A 20,237-nucleotide genomic window follows, 5' to 3' on the forward strand; every position below is an offset into this window, starting at 1 on the left:
AAACTTGAACTCGCTCCCATGTCTTCACAGTTGCAATGTTCTCACAATCATCATGATCCCCTATGATGCAAGCACTACAGAAACAAGAAAGTTTTCTCATTTTAATTAGTTGATTGTTGGAAAATCCCCATATGCTGTGCAGACCACAAACTCCTTTAATTTTCTCACAATCGTGCCGGGTTCTCCTTTGCACTTCATCCACTTTCACTTCATGGAACACTCTACGTAGGTTGGCTGTAAGCCATGTTATAACATCATGGGATCATTGAGTTTTTCTTGAGGGCATGCTAATTGGTGTGTTTAAACAGAGCTTGCTTAATAACAAAACCACATCCATCATGTTCACCCATCCATGGCTAGAGCTAAAGAAATTCCACATCATGTCTAGACCAATTAGGGATTTAAACCTTGAGACAAAGTAAAATCCATGTGCTGATTGACATTTTAGAGGCAGCACCATCTGACCACACCCAATGTTGTTTTATGTTTTTTGCATGGGTATTTTCCTTTTTCATTCATTCCCAATGCAATAGAAAAGCATGCTGCACAAATAGGGTGTCATGTTCCCTATCATCTGAAATGTAGAAATGGTAAGTACATTGTGTTGACCTGGACTCCTATCAGTCAGCAAGCAGATTGGCATCAGGCATGGAAGAATAAAGCAAATGACTATATGTGATATGCACAAGAATTGTTATCTGCTTGTTGTACCAGTGAGCACTTTGTATCTCATCTTATTCTTGAAAAGAATAATTCTCTGCAAAATCTATTACCGATACAATAGTGTCACAGGGAAAATTGGTAAGGCACATCCTGAAATACTTATCCTGCCAACTGGCCGTGAAATTGTGAAGCACATATTTTGGGATGGATTGAACCATGTGACGTACGAGCTCCCTTGGCTAGGTGCTCTTATATGACAGTAGCCATCTCTTTTTATCGGATCCTTCAACATTGACATTTTCAAATCTCCTCTATTTTAGAGCAACGTGGTTGTCTTCCCTCATTTCATTTGGACAGACATTGAATGTCGTCTTCTTCAGCTTCAAATTGCAATGCTTGCATGTTCGGTGAATGCATTCAATCTTGTGCCACTCATGGTCCCCCTTTGGACAAACCAGTAGCTCCCACAAAGACCTTAGGCTTCAAAACCTGGCCTCCCTTGCAACACATGATGAGGATCTAGGTGGCCTATAGACTACGCATTCATTGGGGAGGCATGGGCATCGATCCCCATGGAGCAATGCTCCAACACGTCTAGATCTCAAGTCATTCATAGCTTGCCAAGACAGGTCAAAGTTTATGTGTGTTTTGCAACAACAAACATTCCTATCTTTGAGTTTCCTGATGTACCAGGGATTACAATGCTCAAAGCTCCTCTGCCCAATTGAAATGTTCGGATTCTGATCCACAAACTTGAGATACAACTGCGTCTACTGACCCAACATGTGGGAACAATAGAACAATGAACCCCCTTTTTGCTACTACTAAAAGAATACAAAACACAGTCTAATTAAAGTATATACTGAAGGAAAACAATTTTCAACCATTGCATTGGTTTAGGACACTAATAATTTCAATCATTGGGTTGGTTTAGGACACATTGAGGAGAGTCAACCACTAGGCTGGTTTATGACACGTTTAGGATAGTCACAATTTCAACCACTAGGATGGTTTAGGACACTGTCATAGTTTCAACCACCAAGATGGTTTAGCTTGACGGTCTCAACTTCACATATTAGAAAATAACAAGTGCTTTTCATTTCTGAATTCCACAATTTAACAATGGTATATGAGCTGAATAGTAGGAAATTAAATTTAACAAATTTAAGTACTAAAAAACACAATAATTTCAACCACCGGATTGGTCAATAACTAATGTCTGTTCAACCACGCTGGTTCAAGACAATCACATAATTGGTGATTGACTTGAAGCAGCCATGGTTGCATGATGTTCCAACCACTAGGATGGTTTAGTAAAATAACAATATATTGTGAAATATATTGTTGTTAATTTTTGCTCAACCATGCCATCGGGCTAGACTGTTCAACCACCATGGTTCAGGACAATCACATAACTGGTGATTGAGCTGAACTGGCATATGGTTGCATGATGTTCCAACCACTGGGCTTGTTTAGGACAATCACATTTAGTTGAAGCTTGCTAGTTTTTTAAGAAATGAAACAAGTAAACTATCCCAAAGCTCAATCACAAACAACCACCGAGCTAGTTTAGACATCACTGACCTACATTGTATCTAGCATGTGTATGATGTGCTCCTTAAACACCTTGCATCCCTTCCACTTCTTACAGATGTCCTTTCTATTTAGAGAAACTCTCGTATTTTTGTGCCAAGACATCGTCCTTGTAGCAATGACTTCGGCACTTAGGCTGTCTCTCCTTTTCTTGTGTCTTATTGAAGCCCATAGACTTCTCAGATCGGGATGATTGTGCATTGCTTCTGCTCTATGGTCAACCGCTGGAGCCATGTTGGTCCTTCTGATTGACAACATCTTCGACATTGTGTGCCCAAGCCATTTCTCCTTTGTTTCAGGGGACACCAACATAGCTAATGTTGCCCTCTTTGCAGCTACTTGATCTAAGCTGTGCACCCCTTTCACTTTATGTAGGCCATTTCTCAAGTTAGAGAGAATCACCTCTTGGGTGTGCATCTCTCGAGGTGTTGGTAGCGTTGTTACTCTGCAAACTTTAGGGTGCGGGCTAAATCTTGTGAAGACTCAAGATTGGTAATCACCTGAATGGCCTGATGTTGGTGCCTCGAATGCTCCCACCAATCATGACACCACATCTCATTTTCTTCGCTCCAATGGCAATGATCGAATGCATGCATCTGCAACTGCTTCTTGCTTTTGCTCTGCAAGGAGTCTTCTTTCTTCTCATTGTTTCTCCCTTTGCAGTTGTTGCAAAAGTGTATTCCGTTGTTCCCGATTCGATAGCGTGCCAACGCTTTCCTCAACCTGCACTCTGTTCCTTGTGCCTTGACTTGGATTTTCATCTTTCCTGTCTTGCAGCCTCTATCTGCTTCTCTTGCAAGCCATGGCAAGCTGCATGTTGCCATTGATGCCATAGCCACGATCAGTCTAGAATAGAAATAGAGAAGCTAGCTGGTGAGGTAAGCAAAGAATAGAAGACAACTTATCCAAAAGAAGACAATGGCAAATGACAGTCTACGCAAGGTCATGTCAAGGTGCATGCAGGTTGCAAGGCATTTGCAGGGCGAGGGCAGGTTGCAAGTACTTAATCTTTGAAGATTTGATGGGCGGGAGGTGTGAAAATTCAAAATTCGTGGGAGTAGCAAAATTTCGACTGTTGGTTTTCCCTCGCGCTCCGCAGCGATACACGTCTGCAGACTTGGATATCCCAAACAAGTGCAATGTGACCTAAAATTCTTCAAAACACAAATAGGCCAAAGGGCATGCTATCGGGTTTGATATTGTGTATTATTAAATGTAATGATCTTTGGCATGCTTATGAGCCATATAGCAAGCAAGTGCATGGAAAAAGAAACAATTCAAAATTGTAAATAGTGTTGGATTTATTAAAATATCTTTGCACATGCATAAATTGCACTTTCCCAACCTTCCATTTTAGGGTGAATCTAGATACCAATACCAGCAACTATTAATGTTCTAAGACCACCATGCACTAGTCCCAATAGTTTGAATTCCAAATTTTCAATCCGTTTTGGTTTTCAGCAAATCAAAAAAAGGTTATGGAGCGTGCCCTCAAATGGGTATGCATCACTTTAGCACAATATTGGAGGCTCATTAACCATGCATAATGATCTCATTTAGGTATGTCCTTGGGTTGAGGAGAAGCTCACATAGTGTACTTTAGAATGATTACTTGGTTGCATGTATGTATAGAACAAAATTTTGATGTTTTTAAATAAATTGCTATATCCTATAGTCTTCAGGATGCATGCTTCACATGCAACATAGCATTTGTAATGGTTTAATGGTCTCATTCCAAATACTTATTCCATAATTTTTTGCTCTCATGTTCAAGTTTGGAATGTGTACTACAACTTCAAGACAAAGTTTGCCGAATTCTGTTGAGCAATGCATAAGTTATGGGTCATGCAAGATACCTATCTACAGAAAAATCCCTGAACCTCACCAAAAATGGCTACACCCAATAGAAAATGACCCATTTTTGAGCAAAAGCAGGGACCAACCTTCCAAAGGGTTAAGAATAGCTTTGACAATCCAGGAGGTAGCAATTAGTAGTTTGCTCAATATCAACTATCCCCCAGTCCTCCCTCCCCTTTGGGTTTAATCCAGAAAGACCACCTCACTTCAGACAGTCTAGTTGGACCTCCCCAAAGAAAGAATCTACATAGCTTAATAAAACTCTCAAGACCAGCCTCCAATTTTGGGAATGGAATGTGATGATCTCCATTTGGCAATGGCTAGAACTCACTCACCACTACACAGTTTTTAATCAAGGAATGACTTGCAATGGATCCATTGACCACAAAGGTGCAAGCGATAAAAATGATGATTTGGGATAAAGAAGTACCCATGATTGATGTAAAGATTTGAAATCACATGGTGAAAAGAGTCCTCACTCATTGATGGAGAGGAGGCTTTGAAGTCAACATAATCTCTGAGAATTTCAAAGGGTATGCTCAAAGATACATGCATAAAGATCAAAGGTGCATACTTCAAGGTGACACTCATTGTGATAAAGTTGGAAATTGAGTAGGGATATCCTATGTTGTTGGGAAGGCCATGGCCAAAGGAGCCAAGGAGCTTCATGATTGGGCAAGTGATACACTCACTGTGACCAATGGGAAAGAGGTGCAAATCTTGAAGAAATGCAAGCTAAGTGCCTAGAACTGGAATATGCATGTGCCTAAGATATAGAAGAAAATGTATTCACATTCAATATTTGCCAATATCCACCATTGATATGCAATGAGGGTAGCAATAAAAATGCTAGTGGATGATGAAGAGCCAAAGATGGTCTTCCTAAAGGGATTTACCAAAGACAAAGAGGGAGAAAGAGTAGTCCAAGAAGAGCTACCTTATCCCCTTAGCCAAATTAGCGGTAACGACCAAATTACTAAAGGGCAAGCTATCAAGGAAATCAATTTGGGTTTTAAAACAGTATTGAAGTTCATTCATATCGACGAGGAACTTCCTCGTAAAGTCCAAGAGTGAGTCCAAGAACTCTTTCTAGAGTACAAGATTTATGCACATGGGAATACATAAATTTTAATTTGACTCAACATTGAATCCCTCTAATACTATATGCAAATCCAAATGAATAGCAAAAATATGAAATTAACCCCAACTATGCCAAGTTGTCTGAGGGAAAAATCAATCATCTATTAAGGAGGGTTTATCTATAAGGAAGATAGAAGTGATTGGTTGTTTCCAATTGTACTTGTGCCAAAGAATTTGGTATGTCAAGAGTCTTTGTAGACATTCCAAGTTACAAATAATCAGAGACCCATTCTATTTTCATTAATGTATAACCTCTGTATAACATTCCATGTTCCAACACTTGATGATGGAAACCTTTCAAGAATACAATGATAGATTCTTAACACCTTCCTCGATGATTTTTCAACCTATAGCACAAAGCAAACACACTTAGAATTCCTACTATAGAAGGTGTTCTAAAAAAAGAAGATAACCGAATCTCCCTCAACCCATAAAAGTGTGTGTTCTATGTGTTTTAGGAGTCTTGCTAGGGCATACAATAAGATTGGTGCCATTGTGGGGTTCCTAACCTTCTACAGGTGTCTCATCGATAAATTCACTAGCATAATTGAGCCCCTAAATTAACTCACAAGGTAGGATACAAATAGGCACCATCAGTTGGTGAAAAATGGTATTAGAGCATGAGAGATGGGGAGGAGTGTGGGATAAAGTGGGGGGAGGGATACTTTTCCACGTGCCCTCCTTTTGGATTTCTCTTCACCACCGTCCTGAATGATATAAATCACTTTTCCCTCAACCTCTTTTGGCTTTTGCACACCCTTGTTCTCCATCCTGCCCCATCCTCCATCTTTGTTGGTTGCCAAATTTCTTCAAGGGAGCGAGGTGCCATCCTCATAAGCCACCCCTACTAGCCCCAGCTCCAAGGTGGGATCACCTTTCAGCCTACTTTCCTGCTCTGTGCTCCCATATTGCCATCATCTCTCTTGTCCCCTATATCATCTATCTTGTCCCCTTCCTGCTTTACTCCTGTATTTTTATCATCTCCCTTGTCCTCTATAGTCAATTTGGTCAGAAGGATTAAAATGCATGCACTATAAAAAAATCTTAAGGGGGTTGAGTGAAGCATAGAGTCCAAATAAAAATTTTAAATGTGTGATCCAAATTGCTTGATTTTGGTTTGATCAAATCCATTCGCTGAATGTCAATACAATTGATGCACAAAATTACAAATTCGATGCACAAAAATTTGATGCAAAAGCACGTAGATATGGAATTTTTCACTTTAGCAGAGTCAATAGAGAAGTAATAGGAGTGGTATTACTATGTTCTTTACTACGTAAAGGATTGTGTCTATATGGCTTTGACAAGTTAAATGGAATACTGATTGTATTAGATCATTGTAGACCTTGCAGGGGATGGTATTAAAAGTACCACTACTCAAAAAACTAGACTAAAATAATATCTTTCTTGTGCATGTGGATGTACCAAGGATAGAAATTGGCTTTGTTTGATGGGAACACAGATGGGAAATTGGCTTAGTTGGATTGTCCATTTTGGCTTAGTTGGATCGGAAGATAGATTTCCCCATATTTGATGTAATCCAAACATTTCTCAGTCAGTCGAGATGAATTAGTTGAACATCAAAAGGAAGACCCTAGGAATGGTGTAGAGTGTTTAAAAATTTTGAACTATCTCCGATGCATCCTACTCATAGTCTCTCTAGACCACCATACATTGCTCTATCTGACTAATAACACACTCATAAAATCAAAGTTAATAAATGGATGATGATTATTGTAAGAATTAGATTTCAAGAGCATTCACAAACCTAGTTTGTCTCATTATGGCAAAAATTACTTGTCTTACATCAAAGACAAGAAATCCAAAGAAGGGATAGATGACGGTTTCCCTGATGTAAGACTATTTAATGTGTTTCAAAGTATTAAAGACAAGCATAAAGAGATCATATAGTACCTCTTGATAGCCATGTTCCTTGAAGATGTGTCCACTTATGAAAAGGATTGCACTGAGACCCTATAGCCACGTGCACCAAAAAGGGGGGATATGATCCTCGAATGATGTATCTTTCCACATGATAGAGGAATCATGATCGTGTGACCCATTGGTCTTAAGCAATGTCTTTCACGAAGCGACCCACCTTGCTCTCATAAGCAAAAGAGAACTAGACTAAGCCCATAATTAGGAAATTCCAATTCTCATCCCATTGAGATGCTAAATGAGTACAAGTAGGCATTATCAAATCTCTAGATTGGCACTCCAATCACCCTCTCTCTCTCTCTCTCTCTCTCTCTCTCTCTCTCTCTCTCTCTCTCTCTCTCTCTTTCTCTCTCTCTTCCTCCCTCCCCCCCTGCCCCGTCTCTCTCTCCCTCTCCCTCTCCCTCTCTCCCCCCCACCCCTTCTCTCTCTCTCTCTCTCTCTCTCTCTCTCACTCACACACACACACACACACACACACACATTTTCTATACTTTACATTTACACACTTGCACACACACCCTTACACTCTTACACACACACACACACACACACGTGCACACTTTAATTTTTGCTCCACCGGCTCTTTTTGCTCACACACAAATTATACACTGGCTCTTTTTGTATGCACCATATATTAATAATTATGGTAATCGTTTCAAACCCCCCTAAATGTATTATCCCCTCTTTAAAATAAAATAAAAGTTTTAATTTTATTAATTTCCCTTTTCTCCTTTCTCCTTGTTTCTGAACCTTCTCTTCATAAACTTTATTAGTAATTTAATAAATTTACATTTCACTCCTTATGATTATTATTATTATTATTTCCATGTAAAAAACAAGCCTGCCCACCCCTTGATCCTCTTATGTTTATAATCACACTATATCTTTTTGGGCACACCATTAATGAATAATTGCTAATATATGTTATATATATATAGATATAAACATAGATTTTCCTTTGTTTATGTTTATTAAACTTAGTAATTTCTATATACCACCTCAAAATATAAGATTGTTTTTGTCCTTTGGTCGGTGTGCTAGATTATATAATTTATTTAAATTGAACTATTAATTTTCCCCCCCGCCCTACCTTTACAACACCCATTTCCTCCCAAACCATAAAGACTTCCTCTTTAATTAACCCTAGACCCCCCAATTAAGGTTTATAAACTAACCCAAACCCCTAAATTTTCTTAAGCAAATAATTTTAATGCGACTCCCTAATGGGTGGCATGTAAACATGCTCTAGACCCTTATACACCCTCATGGACCTTTGCTTAAGCACATCCCATTACCATGCTTGCTTACTTGCTTTTACAAGTCTTTCCAGACTTGTACACACACTCACAAACACATACACACACACACACGACCCTCCATTACACTTAATCCTTATCATTAATGGACTCAGAACATTTACAAACATACACAAGGACATGGGATTCATGGAAACCCCGTTTTGTTTCATGCACACTCAAATACTCTCTCTCTCTCACACACACACGACACACTCGTTGACACACACACATACACAGGATACTCCCTCACACCCTCTCATTTTCACTTGTCCCTAACGCCCTCAACTTTACCCAACAAGACACCCCAACTTCAACCGTTTTGCACCGCCACCCTTCCTTGCTAGTTTGTCGTGGCACCGCCATGCACGTGAGAAGCATCATACATATGCGAACGCTACGCTCCCCCTACTAATCTCTTTACACGAAGAACTGCGACCATGTTGCTTCTCCGTTCATGTGTCGCCCTTTACCTCTACTCCGCTCGACTTTTACCTAGACTACTCCATTGTCTTCCTTCGTATATGCTGCATTAGCCCCCCTGTTGACTACTTTGCGCGCCGTTCCATGGGCACCTTTGTTGATTGTGGTCTCCTTTCAGCTATCGAGCGACTCTCATTCTCCTCTGCTTAGCTCGCTTTCTTTTCTCCTCCTCACTGTTCTTCGACTCTACTTGTTGTATTCCGCTTTTCTGAGCACTTGATCGCATTGCGGTGGCTCCACACTAGATTCTACTGATTGAGGTCGCTGATTCCGCATAAGGCCTTCTTTGATGTTCGTTTTATTGGGTTTTACTGGGTTTTCTCCGTGCGCTTCTGTCGCTATTTACTTTCAAGCTTTCCCTTGTAAAACTACTGTTGTTAGTTGCTTCGCAACGTCCCTTCGTTGTTATTGTTGATGGTGCGCCTCTACGATCACAACCATCTTTTCTTTGAGCACCGCGCAGGCTTCTCTCCCTTTTTCAACTACTAGTATGTTGGCTTGGTGATACGTTGCTTAGCTTACGCGCAGTTCTGTGCTTTTTTACGTGGTTTAGTGCTTCCTCTTTACGTGGTTTAGTGCTTCCTCTTTCCTTTTTACGTGGTTTAGTGCTTCCTCTTTCCTCTTTGCTTACTTCTACACTTAGTAATTTTGTCTTTGGTTTATCTATATATGTATATATAGCTAGTCTTTAGTTTCTTTTAGACTTTTTTTACTAGTAAGCTCTTCCTTTTTTTTGTTTACATGTTTTTAGTAACACTATTTTCTACATTTTTTTGTTCTTTTTGCTAAATGTGTCAAAAATATTCTTAGGAGGTTATTTAATTTCTAGACTCATAAATTATGGCATTCATGTAACTATTGATTGTCTAAAGTCTTTAACACTTGGCTTATTCAAAGTGGCTTCAATTTTGTTTTCTTATTTTAGGTCTCTCTTTTTTGTGCCTTTATTTTAGGTTCTCTCTAGCCCCTTTTATGCTATCTTACCCTCTCTTTACATAAACATAAGACCTTTTAATTGTTGGATTTTAAAATTAAAAGCTTTATCTAACCCCCCCATCTTTGGTTTACTTATTACTTCTTAGATTTCATTCTTTTTGTGATGAAATTTATGATCAGTTAATGAATTTCTTTTGTCCGGTAAGTTTGGTAATATATATGTAAAATCATTTATCTTTTAATTCTTAATTGACTTTACCTAACACATTTATCCCCCTCATATCCTTTTGGTTTTAGACTTAGTCGTTTATCACCCATTTTAATTGTTGAGATGGACTAACCTAGGGTGTGGATTACCCCCCATTTGATTGTTTTCTTGTAAGGTTGGGGACTACCCCCCTTATTGTCTCACACTTTAGTCACGGATGTATCCCTTTTATGCTAGATCTGTCACACCAATTGTACATATGGCATGATATTTTCAAAAATTTACTTGTGAATCTAGACGGTTGTCTATGTTCCTAGATGAAGCAATAACACGCTACCCAGTTAAGACTATGATGTTCTAACACCTAGTTTTTCTTGGATGGTGGTAGGTAAGTGGACCCTGACATTGGAACCTGGACTACTTGATGGATTTGATGCCCTTTTCCGATCTTGTGTTCCTATTTCAAACTCAATATGATTATAAATTCTCAAATTTTTATAATTTCTCAAAATTTTTCAAATCCCAACTTAGATGTCACCTTGTCTGATATATTGCTCTATTGAGACTTGATCGAATGGTAAAAGATGATTAAGAAGTCCAGGTATTTGGTCTTGGTGGTCTTGTTCAGCTACTACTAGCATCTTTGATGACTAATAATCCATTTGATATTGCTTTTATTGTTGAGTATGTAAATGTAGGACAACAAGTTGGGTTTTGGAAATGATGCATAATGTATGACAACAACTACCCCCCTTATAGTCTCACACATGCTGGTGGTAGACTAATATGATGGATTTTGTGATAATGTCAGTATATATAACATGGTATTTGCAAATTTTTGGCATTTGTGAATCTAGACGATTGTCTTTGTTCTTAGGTGAACCAATAACACGCAAGGAATACAAGAATTACCTGTCTACCCAACTGAAACTATGATGTTGTAACACCTAGTTTTTCTTGGATGGTGGCAGGTAAGTGGACCCTGACCTTGGAGCCTGGACTACTGATGGATTTGATACTTTTTACTAATTGTATACAGATTTTATGTACACCCATAAGATGAGAAGTTTTTTATCACCCTTATTTGCGCATTGTGTGTCGTGTTGTTTATAGGTTTTATTTTTTAATCACACACACACACACACCCACGCACACACACACACGCACACACAATTACACAATGTATAGGTATGAGATGTTTGTGTAGACTTTGAATCTTGAGCTGGCTCTCCTTTCTTGAATAATAATTTGCATTCTTCCCATGGTGGTAACTTTCGATCCTTGGTATCAAATATTGGTGTCGATCATCACTGGTATCAGATGTTTGTGTGGAATCAAAAGCTTAAGGTTGTTCTTGTTCCTTAAATATAGATTTTTTTTCTTCTCATGGTGGTAGCTTGCCTTTCTACTACTCCTCTGCCAATTTGAGAAAATCTAGGTTTTTAAATGTGATGACAAGTTCTGCCATCTTGAGCTGGCTATAGATATATGTCTATCCATTGGAGCTCTCTTGGGCCAACTATTTGCACACATAAACAAGGTGTCGTACTATGTATCTAAAATGAGCATTGATGTACGAGCCATCAAAGATTCACATTTGCTACTATAGGTTTGGAAAATAGTCTACATTCAATGAAGATGGATCTAACCGAATAAATGATTAGAAGGTTGGCAGATATAAGTAGCTACTATAGAATCATCAATGTAGAACTCCACTAAGCCCTGCCAACATACTAAATAGATGGAATCAATTAGGATGAGTTCCCTTGGAACTCTTATCAAAGAAGAAAATGGAGTAGTGAGTGATCCAAGAAATGAAGTTAACGGCAAGTGCTTGAACAATATATCATATTGTAGGCCTTCTTTTGTGAGTGGAATCAAATCTTCTTATGAATGAATCTAAGAACTCATTGATGGAAGTTGTGAGACAAGGGACTTAGCTTGCATGGGTAGCTAGTTTGCATTCCATAGGCCTTAACCATTCACCTAGTGCTTAGAGATTTTTGCAGTGTGACATTGTCCTTTGTCTTGTGTTGAGAAATTGGGTCTAGGATCTAAAGATTGAGCATATTAAGGTATGTGGGTGATATTTGTATCCATGAAATGCCTCTGAAATGCTAGCAAATCTTCATCATTAAATAATTGATCATGGAGATAAGTGTGTGCTCTGAGCCAATATCCGGATCATAGCCTCTAAACATGGTAGCCAAATGTAATATCTCCCTCTAAATATCATCATACTTGTGCTCTTTAATTGGTGGCTAGTGGACCTAGATGCCTAAAGCATGGTAGCCAAAGTTTGTTAACCAAGTTGGGGTACTGAATTCAACCATGAAAGTTGGCCATTAATTCTAGCCAATGCCCCACCCATTTTAACTACTACCGATGCTGCCATTATTATAAGTAATATGGTTTCCTCTCATGGTGTTCAAATTCAACTATACATGTATGCATGCTTGGACTAATTCCCATCTAGCATACTATAGATGGCAATCAGTATGGTGTTCAAATTCAACTAAACATGTATGCATGATTGGACTTATTCCCATCTAGCATACTCTATTGAAAAGTCAAAATAGCCTTTGGTTACATTCATGTTGACTATCTTGGTGCTTATATGCCTAACACTCCTCTAAGGGTAGCCAATTCTAGGTCTAGTTTGTAGTGCACCCCCCGACCATCAATGTAAACCATGCATGCACATGGGACACATGCACACATGCATGCAATAGAAGCTAGTACAAGCACTCACTTAGCATTTGACTAGATGTGCTCATATCAGAGTGCATCTAGCAAGTTAGCACTCACTTAGCATCTGATAGTTAGCACTCACTTAGCATCTGACTAGATGTGCTCATATGAGAACTCTAGGAAAAATAGGGAAAATCCTTGGACCTTCAATAATCATGCTTCAAATAAAAATCTAGAATTTCATATAACATAATGAAGTATACATGTTGAAGGCCCATATAATTAGTGTTCCTTGAGCTTTATCCACAAAAAAGGGCTCTTGATGAAAGAGCCTTAAGTTAGATACACGTTTAGCAAGGGTATGAGACTTATGGTTATAAATGTCAATTACACTCAATGTGCCCACCATGCTCTCATCCCATTGAAATAAACATTGTGATAAGCTAGGGGGCTTGCTCCATTTATAGCCCATTAAGGTAGGCTAGGATCTACTTACAAGATGAAATGCCCTATAGTCTTTACACGGGAGTTATCAAACTAATCATTAAAAACTTTGGAGCAGAATTGAAGTTGAGCGCAGATGCAAGTGAGCTTCTGGAAGACCCTACTATGTACAGATGCATAGTAAGAAGTTTGATTTATATGACTATTACCAGGCCAAATTTGAGTTATGTTGTTGGGTTGGTAAGTCAGTTTATGCAGGCTCCAAGGAAACGGCATTTGGATGCGGCTAGACACATACGGAGGTATGTGAAGTCCACATTGCAGTATGGACTATTTTATCAGACTGGGGTAGACTGGGATTTAGATACAATTGCATGGATACACTAATGCTGATTGGGTTGGTAGTATTTCTGATAGATGATCTACCAATGGATATGTGTTCTCTTTTGGGAGTACTGCAGTCACTTGGAGCAGCAAGAAATAGCCTACAGTTGCCTTGTCGAGACAGAGGCTGAGTACAGGGGTGCAGCAATGGCTGCATGTGAGGTAGCTTGGTTGCGTAAGCTACTTTATGATATGCATCAGTCTATAGATGGGCCAGTTGTCATTTATTATGACAACATGAGCAATATACACTTGGCAAATAACCCAGTCTATCATGCTAGAACAAAGCACATTGAGGTGCATTATCACTATGTGCAGAGAAGGTTCTAGTAGGTTTTATTGATTTAGTTTATGTCAGCACAAAGGATCAGGTAGTTGACATATTCACGAAGGCATTGGGCATAGGAAAGCTTTGCAAGTTCAGAGACCTGCTTGGTGTGCAGGAATTGGGATTGAGCTCGAGGGGGAGTGTTGAGATATCGAGCTCTACTCGTGATATTCCAGGGGGACCGTTGTTCATTTATGTCACCGACTTGTTAGCTGCAGATGCGGTTGGTACACCGCCCATGAATAATAGGTGGATGACAGCTACTTTATGTACTCTAGTTAGTGGCTCAGTTAGTATTGCACCTACTTACAAAGAATTCTTTTGGCTTTCACAACTAAGAAGAGGAAAACTGTTTTCAGCCTCCACCTTTGTGTGTATTCCCCCATTGTGTATGTGAGAAAGCTGCAAGTGAGACTCCTTACTTCTCTCTCACTCTCTTCACACACCCTAGCTAGTGGAGACCTCTGACAATGCTAAATACCATTTACAAGATCTTAGAGAAATTTCTTGCAAATCGGATCAAACACCTCTTGAGTAGGCTAATCCACCCATCTCAGTACAGGTTTGTAGCAGGAAGAAACATCAAATATGTAGTGCTAAATGGCACGCTGGTGCTGGACTATGCAATGGGAAGTGGAGAACACTATGTAATGCTTAACATGGACTTGGAGAAGGCATATGACAGAGTCAACTTAAATTTTATCCACTGCACAATGCACCCACTCGGCTTTGGGGTGAGGTTCTATAGACTTACCAAAATGCTCCTAACAAATGCATGGGCAACTATCTCAGACAATGGCTATCAATACTAGAAGTTCAAACTCCAGAGGTCAGTAAGATAGGGTTGCCCTCTAGCTCCCTTGTTATTTGCCTTAAGCATTGAACCCCTGCTTTGCCAATTGGACTATGAAATGATAGGGGGCTGATTAAGGGTATGAGGTTGCAAGAAAATTCCAACTTCTGTACCCAGTTTTTTGCTGATGACAATACAAGCTTCTTAGAAGCTTCTGAGTCAAATGTAAGTAGGTTTATGGAGATTTTTAATGAGTTTTCAGCCCTATCACACTCGAGAATCAATAACAGAAAAACCAAAGTGTTGTGGCTTGCATGGGGGCTAAGACCGAATTGGGCAAATAGGCTGTTGTCGAATTGGGCGCCACCTGGACAGATCATTAGATACTTGGGATGCCCATTAGGGGTAGGGACCACTCTAAGAAGCAAATTTGACTGGGCCTTCTAGAAGATAAGGGAGAAATTTGATGAGTGGAAAGGGAAGCAACTTTCCCTCACAAGAAGACTAACAGTGGCAAAGCATATTCTAGAGTCTCTAATGGTGTATGTGCTTTCAATGCTCCCCTTCTTGAATTCATGTTTAATCGAAAGTGGATAGATGCGTTCAGGATATGGTTTGGGAAGGGAAATGGCATGCCTTTGGAAAGGAGCTACTCCTCTCTCCAAAAGAGGAAGGGGGCATAGGCCTAATGAACATGAAGACAAAAAACAAGTCACTAGGCACAAAAACTCTACTCCAACTAGGTAGTGTGACCAACCCTAGGTGCAGATAGCACGATCATAAATCACCCTTAACGCACCTAAAGGGGTGGGAGAACTGTGGCAGGATATTATTTTGACAGACCTAAAGGTCAAGATACCACAGTCAGAATGCTTGACCAAGCTACTTCAGCTATGGAAGATAAAGATGAGAGGAGTCACTAGGACTAGCTTACACAATCTATATGGAGATGCATCGCTTGGCAAATCCTTATGGAGAGTAGATTAGGCGTTCTCAAGTAGCCCTGCAATAATACATGAAAATACAAGGCTAGCAATGTGGATCTCGAAAAAGGGCCTTGAAACATTCAAATAGATATGGGACCTAGGTGGGACTTGGAAGCAGCTTGAATAGATTGCCGAAGAGTTTGACCTTAGCAACAGAGAAAAGCAGCTGGTTAGTAATACTATTCACAGGATTAGGAGCAACTGGTGTTATGGATAAAAATTGTCTAAGGAAAAAGGCATTAATATGTATGTGTGTTTGTATATGTGGCAATAGTATAATAAAATATGGTGTGCATAGGGCCCAAGGTTGAGGTGGCAGGGCATGACCATGTGCCACCCTTCCATGTAAGAGGACCCATAAGGTGTGTTGTACATAATCCATGATAGTAATATTATAAAATGTAAGGTGGCATGGATCCTCCATGTGCCACCCCTCCACCTAGGCTGCATTTAGTGAGATATGGATCAAAGTCCATGGGAGAAGCAATATAAAATAGGTGGAGATGGCTATTATATTGAGTTATTCCCTCCATATGGGATATGTCCATGTGGGGGAGGTATAGAAGGTCCAAGAGAGCAAGTTAAATAATGGGGAAAGTAGGATGAGGTGGCAAGATTCCTTGTGCCAACCCTCCACTTGTCCTCCTAGAGGTTTGAACATATTATAAAATTGGAAAGAGACCAAGGGAGTATCATAGACTTGAGATATGGGGCTTGATTTATGTGGAAAATTGAGGCCAAGGGTTGTCGCACACAATTGAGAGTGTGTAACCGCCTAGCCCACATGGGAGACTTTTCCACACACACCATGCATGTGGGAGGATACATTAATGGGGAGAGACCCCCTCTTTTGGCTATAAAAGGAAGGGGCTATTCCTTGATGAGACACGCTCATTCTTGTAAAGCCACCTAGCTAGTATTTCGATATTTCCCTCTCATCCCTTCTTTCAAATAAAGTATGGTTTTCTTCCCTTGATGTCTCCATCTCTACATTCCTCCTCCTATCATGTACATGCTTCCCTTCCCCCTCTCCTTTTCCCCTTGTGTCATAGTCTCCCTCTTCCTTCCCTCCACTTCTAATTCCTTTTTCCCTCCTATGACAACCGTTCGCCCCCATGATCTCCTTTTCTCTATGGCCCTTGAGCATCGCCATGCTTAGCCTCTAGCCTCTGGTCTCGATTTCTTTTCCGGCTAATACTGGCTGACGAGTCACCTCTATAGGGAGGCTCAGGATTTTAGGGGGTTCACTAGCCCCACTGACAAACCCCTTAATAGAATGAATAGTCGTGATTTTAGGGGCTCAAAGTTAGAAACAGGTGTAGTAGTGTCGCATATGCAATGGAGATTCCATGCCCCACGAGATGGAATTGACATATGGGTAGCCAGATTAAGGAAAATATGGGATGTTACACACTCCTAAAGATTTAATGTCCTACTATGGTGAAATGTGATAGGCAAACTATCGGTTAGAGCTCGGCTATCAAAATGGAAGCCTCGCATTCCCCCAGAGTGCCCGCTTTGCTACAGGTTCAAAGAAACCCATATGTGTCTGCTATGGGAATGCCCCGTCTCTTAGGAATTGTGGATGGCTGTGGAAAGGAAATTGAATAGCTTGAAGGTAGATATCAAGTTTAAGTGGAGAATGGCAGTCCTCAGTGACAGAGGCAAACAAAACGACCTCATGTACCAAACAATGCAACCACTGAGAGCTATCATATGGTCTCTTATCTGGAAGTTTAGGAATAAAAGAGCCTTGCAACGGCTGCCTCCTGGAAGAATACCAATATCAAGTTACATGAATGAAATTCAAAGGATAATGGCATCTTTTGGCTACAGAAATGAAGCTAGTAAAGCCTTAGCCAGACTTTGGTCCTAAGGAAATTTTGTACTCAGTATCTAGTTCAGGCACAAACGCAATGTATATTTTCTCTTTTCTTTTTCCTTTAATAAAGTTGACTCTCCACAAAAGAAAATGAAAAAACGGTAGGCTAAGAGCCCTTTTAATAGGCCCCCCCAATCTAAAGGAATTCAGAATTGTATTACTTAGTGGAAAAAGGATGAAGGGAGGGGTGGGAAAGGTAAGGGAATGGTGATTAGGATGTCCCTATATTTGTGGCTAGAGGAGCCACTCCCTTGTTGATGAAGGTAAGAATTTAAATCCTTTTACTAAACTTTTTTCACATAATCTCATATAGCCTATTGTAAAGAGCATATGAGTGGGTATTGGATGTCTTGAGTCAAGTGCCCCTTTACATGAAATTTAAGAGCATCCCTTTGACCTTAATTTAATTAGGATACTCCACCTTCTCTCTTAAGAAATCAATTGGATTTCTCCATGGAAAAATAAAGGCCTTTTCAATTGAGTTTATACTTAGGTCAAGGTATATGTCTTGAAACATTTATTAGTATTAAGGGGGCAATTTTAATAGAGGTAGATAGTCCAAGTAAAGTTGAAAAAATTAATGGAGGGATTGGGTGAGGGACAATAGGTCCTTGCAATTGAAAAAATTCTCCAGGGACTTCTTTAGTACATGAATGCCATTGCACAATGGTGATCATCATATATGTGATTAGCACGTGGGCATTTGGGTTCATCAAGGAAGTTGTGAAGCTATGCTATAGATAGTCAAGGGGGTCACTATGTATAAATCCTCTATATCATGTGCGTTGAAGTCTTATTTCTAAAATCCCTTATCTGTAATTTTTTCATTAATAAAATATACCCTTTTTCTATACAAATCTATACATTTTTTCCAAATTTATTTTAAATACTCCCTTATGTAAATTAACTTTTGTAAATTTTAGATATTAAAAATGTCCTTCTGTTGAACTCATGTGATAGGGTTACATATGATGAGTGACCCCCCTGAGTATAGATATAAGTGTGAATGCATCAAAAAAAAAAAGTAGATCTGGCACATTTGTGTAGTTTGGTACTTGGTGCCATCATTATCTTACACTTTTATTAAATTGATTTCCTTGACTATTGGCAATTATGTTGAACACCATGATTCATTTTTGTTACGTTTGTTATGGACTATCTCCTTGATACCCTTCCCTCATTTAGTGAAAAAGGTATTCTTTCCATTACATAAATAACTAATCTATTGGAAATTAAGAAGATACATGCTTTTAATTGATAACTACTTGCACATGTGAGACAACTAGATGGGCCATGTGAGGTCCGAGGTTGATCATTATTAACCCAAGGATGCATTAATAATGTAGCCTCTTTTAATAGAAATTGGGACTCTCTTATGTTATAACTAAAGGCATACATCAACACACTCAATCCAATCATTCCATGTCAACTTAAATCATGTTCAAGTTTGTAATTTAGCTCTATGGGAGGGTCATGGTGGTGATGAGTTTAACGATTGAGATGCATAGAGAAGAGGGTGAAAGTGTGGCCGTATCGTATTGGAGAAAGGGATGTGGAGATGTAAAGTTTGAGGGAAGGAGAGGACATGAGATGATGTGGGCTATGGTAAGATCTTTCTTTTCTCCTTTGCCTTTCCAATCTCTCCCTTTGCCGTCATTGTTTGAAACTCTTCATGGAAATTTTAGTTTTTGGTTGTTTTGGGTGTCAACTTCTTTCTTGTACCTTTTCAACCTCTCCTTTGCCATCATTGTTTGTGACTCGTCATGGAAATCATGGTCTCTTGTTGCCTTTATCTCATAAGTCTTCTTGCTTTGAGTGGCAACTTTAATGACAACGTGCTTCTATGGAATATTGAGCAAGGGAGGCATTATCAGATTGTCACATGTCTCGCCTGTAGGTAGTACATAGCTTTCTTTAGGGGCTTTCTTCCCAAAATCCACATCATAATCTCGACCATACAACATAGTGGCATGCCCATAGATTTCTCCTTCCAAGCCCCATGCATCCTCTCAACTTGCTAACCATTAATGCCCATCTTTTCAAATCTTTTGCAAACCATGTTAAAATAAAACTCAAATTTTTAAAGTTGTACTCTTAGAAAATTCAAATCGAATGTACAAAATTTCAAGAGCCTATGAAGGTTTTATTTATTGGCAAGTTAACATGAAATCTCCGTGTTGGACAAAATTATTGAGAATGCAACAACTCCCTTACCACTTCAAAGATACTCTTAGAAAATCAAATCGAATGTACAAATTTTAAAGTTGTACTCTTACAAAATTCAAATCGAATGTACAAAATTTCAAGAGCCTATGAAAGTTTTATTTATTGGCAAGTTAACATGAAAGCTCCATGTTGGACAAAATTATTGAGAATGCAACAACTCCCTTACTACTTCAAAGATAGCTGAAGCTTGAGACATTAAAGAGATTGAAAAAGAGGACGACGATGCTAGAGATGAAGAAGTTAACGATGCGATCCAACTATGCGGTGATAGGTTCATAAAATTAATGGGCATTTTGCTCAATTCCATGCACATATAGTCTCATAATAATTTCTGCTCAAACGTTTGGTAGATTGTCACTTCTCATAATACTTTGCGCTTCGTAGCTTCCA

Source organism: Dipteris shenzhenensis, chromosome 26, assembly GCF_047967505.1.
Source record: "Dipteris shenzhenensis isolate YYH24624 ecotype China chromosome 26, Dip_SZ_1.0, whole genome shotgun sequence".
Lineage (NCBI taxonomy): Eukaryota > Viridiplantae > Streptophyta > Polypodiopsida > Gleicheniales > Dipteridaceae > Dipteris > Dipteris shenzhenensis.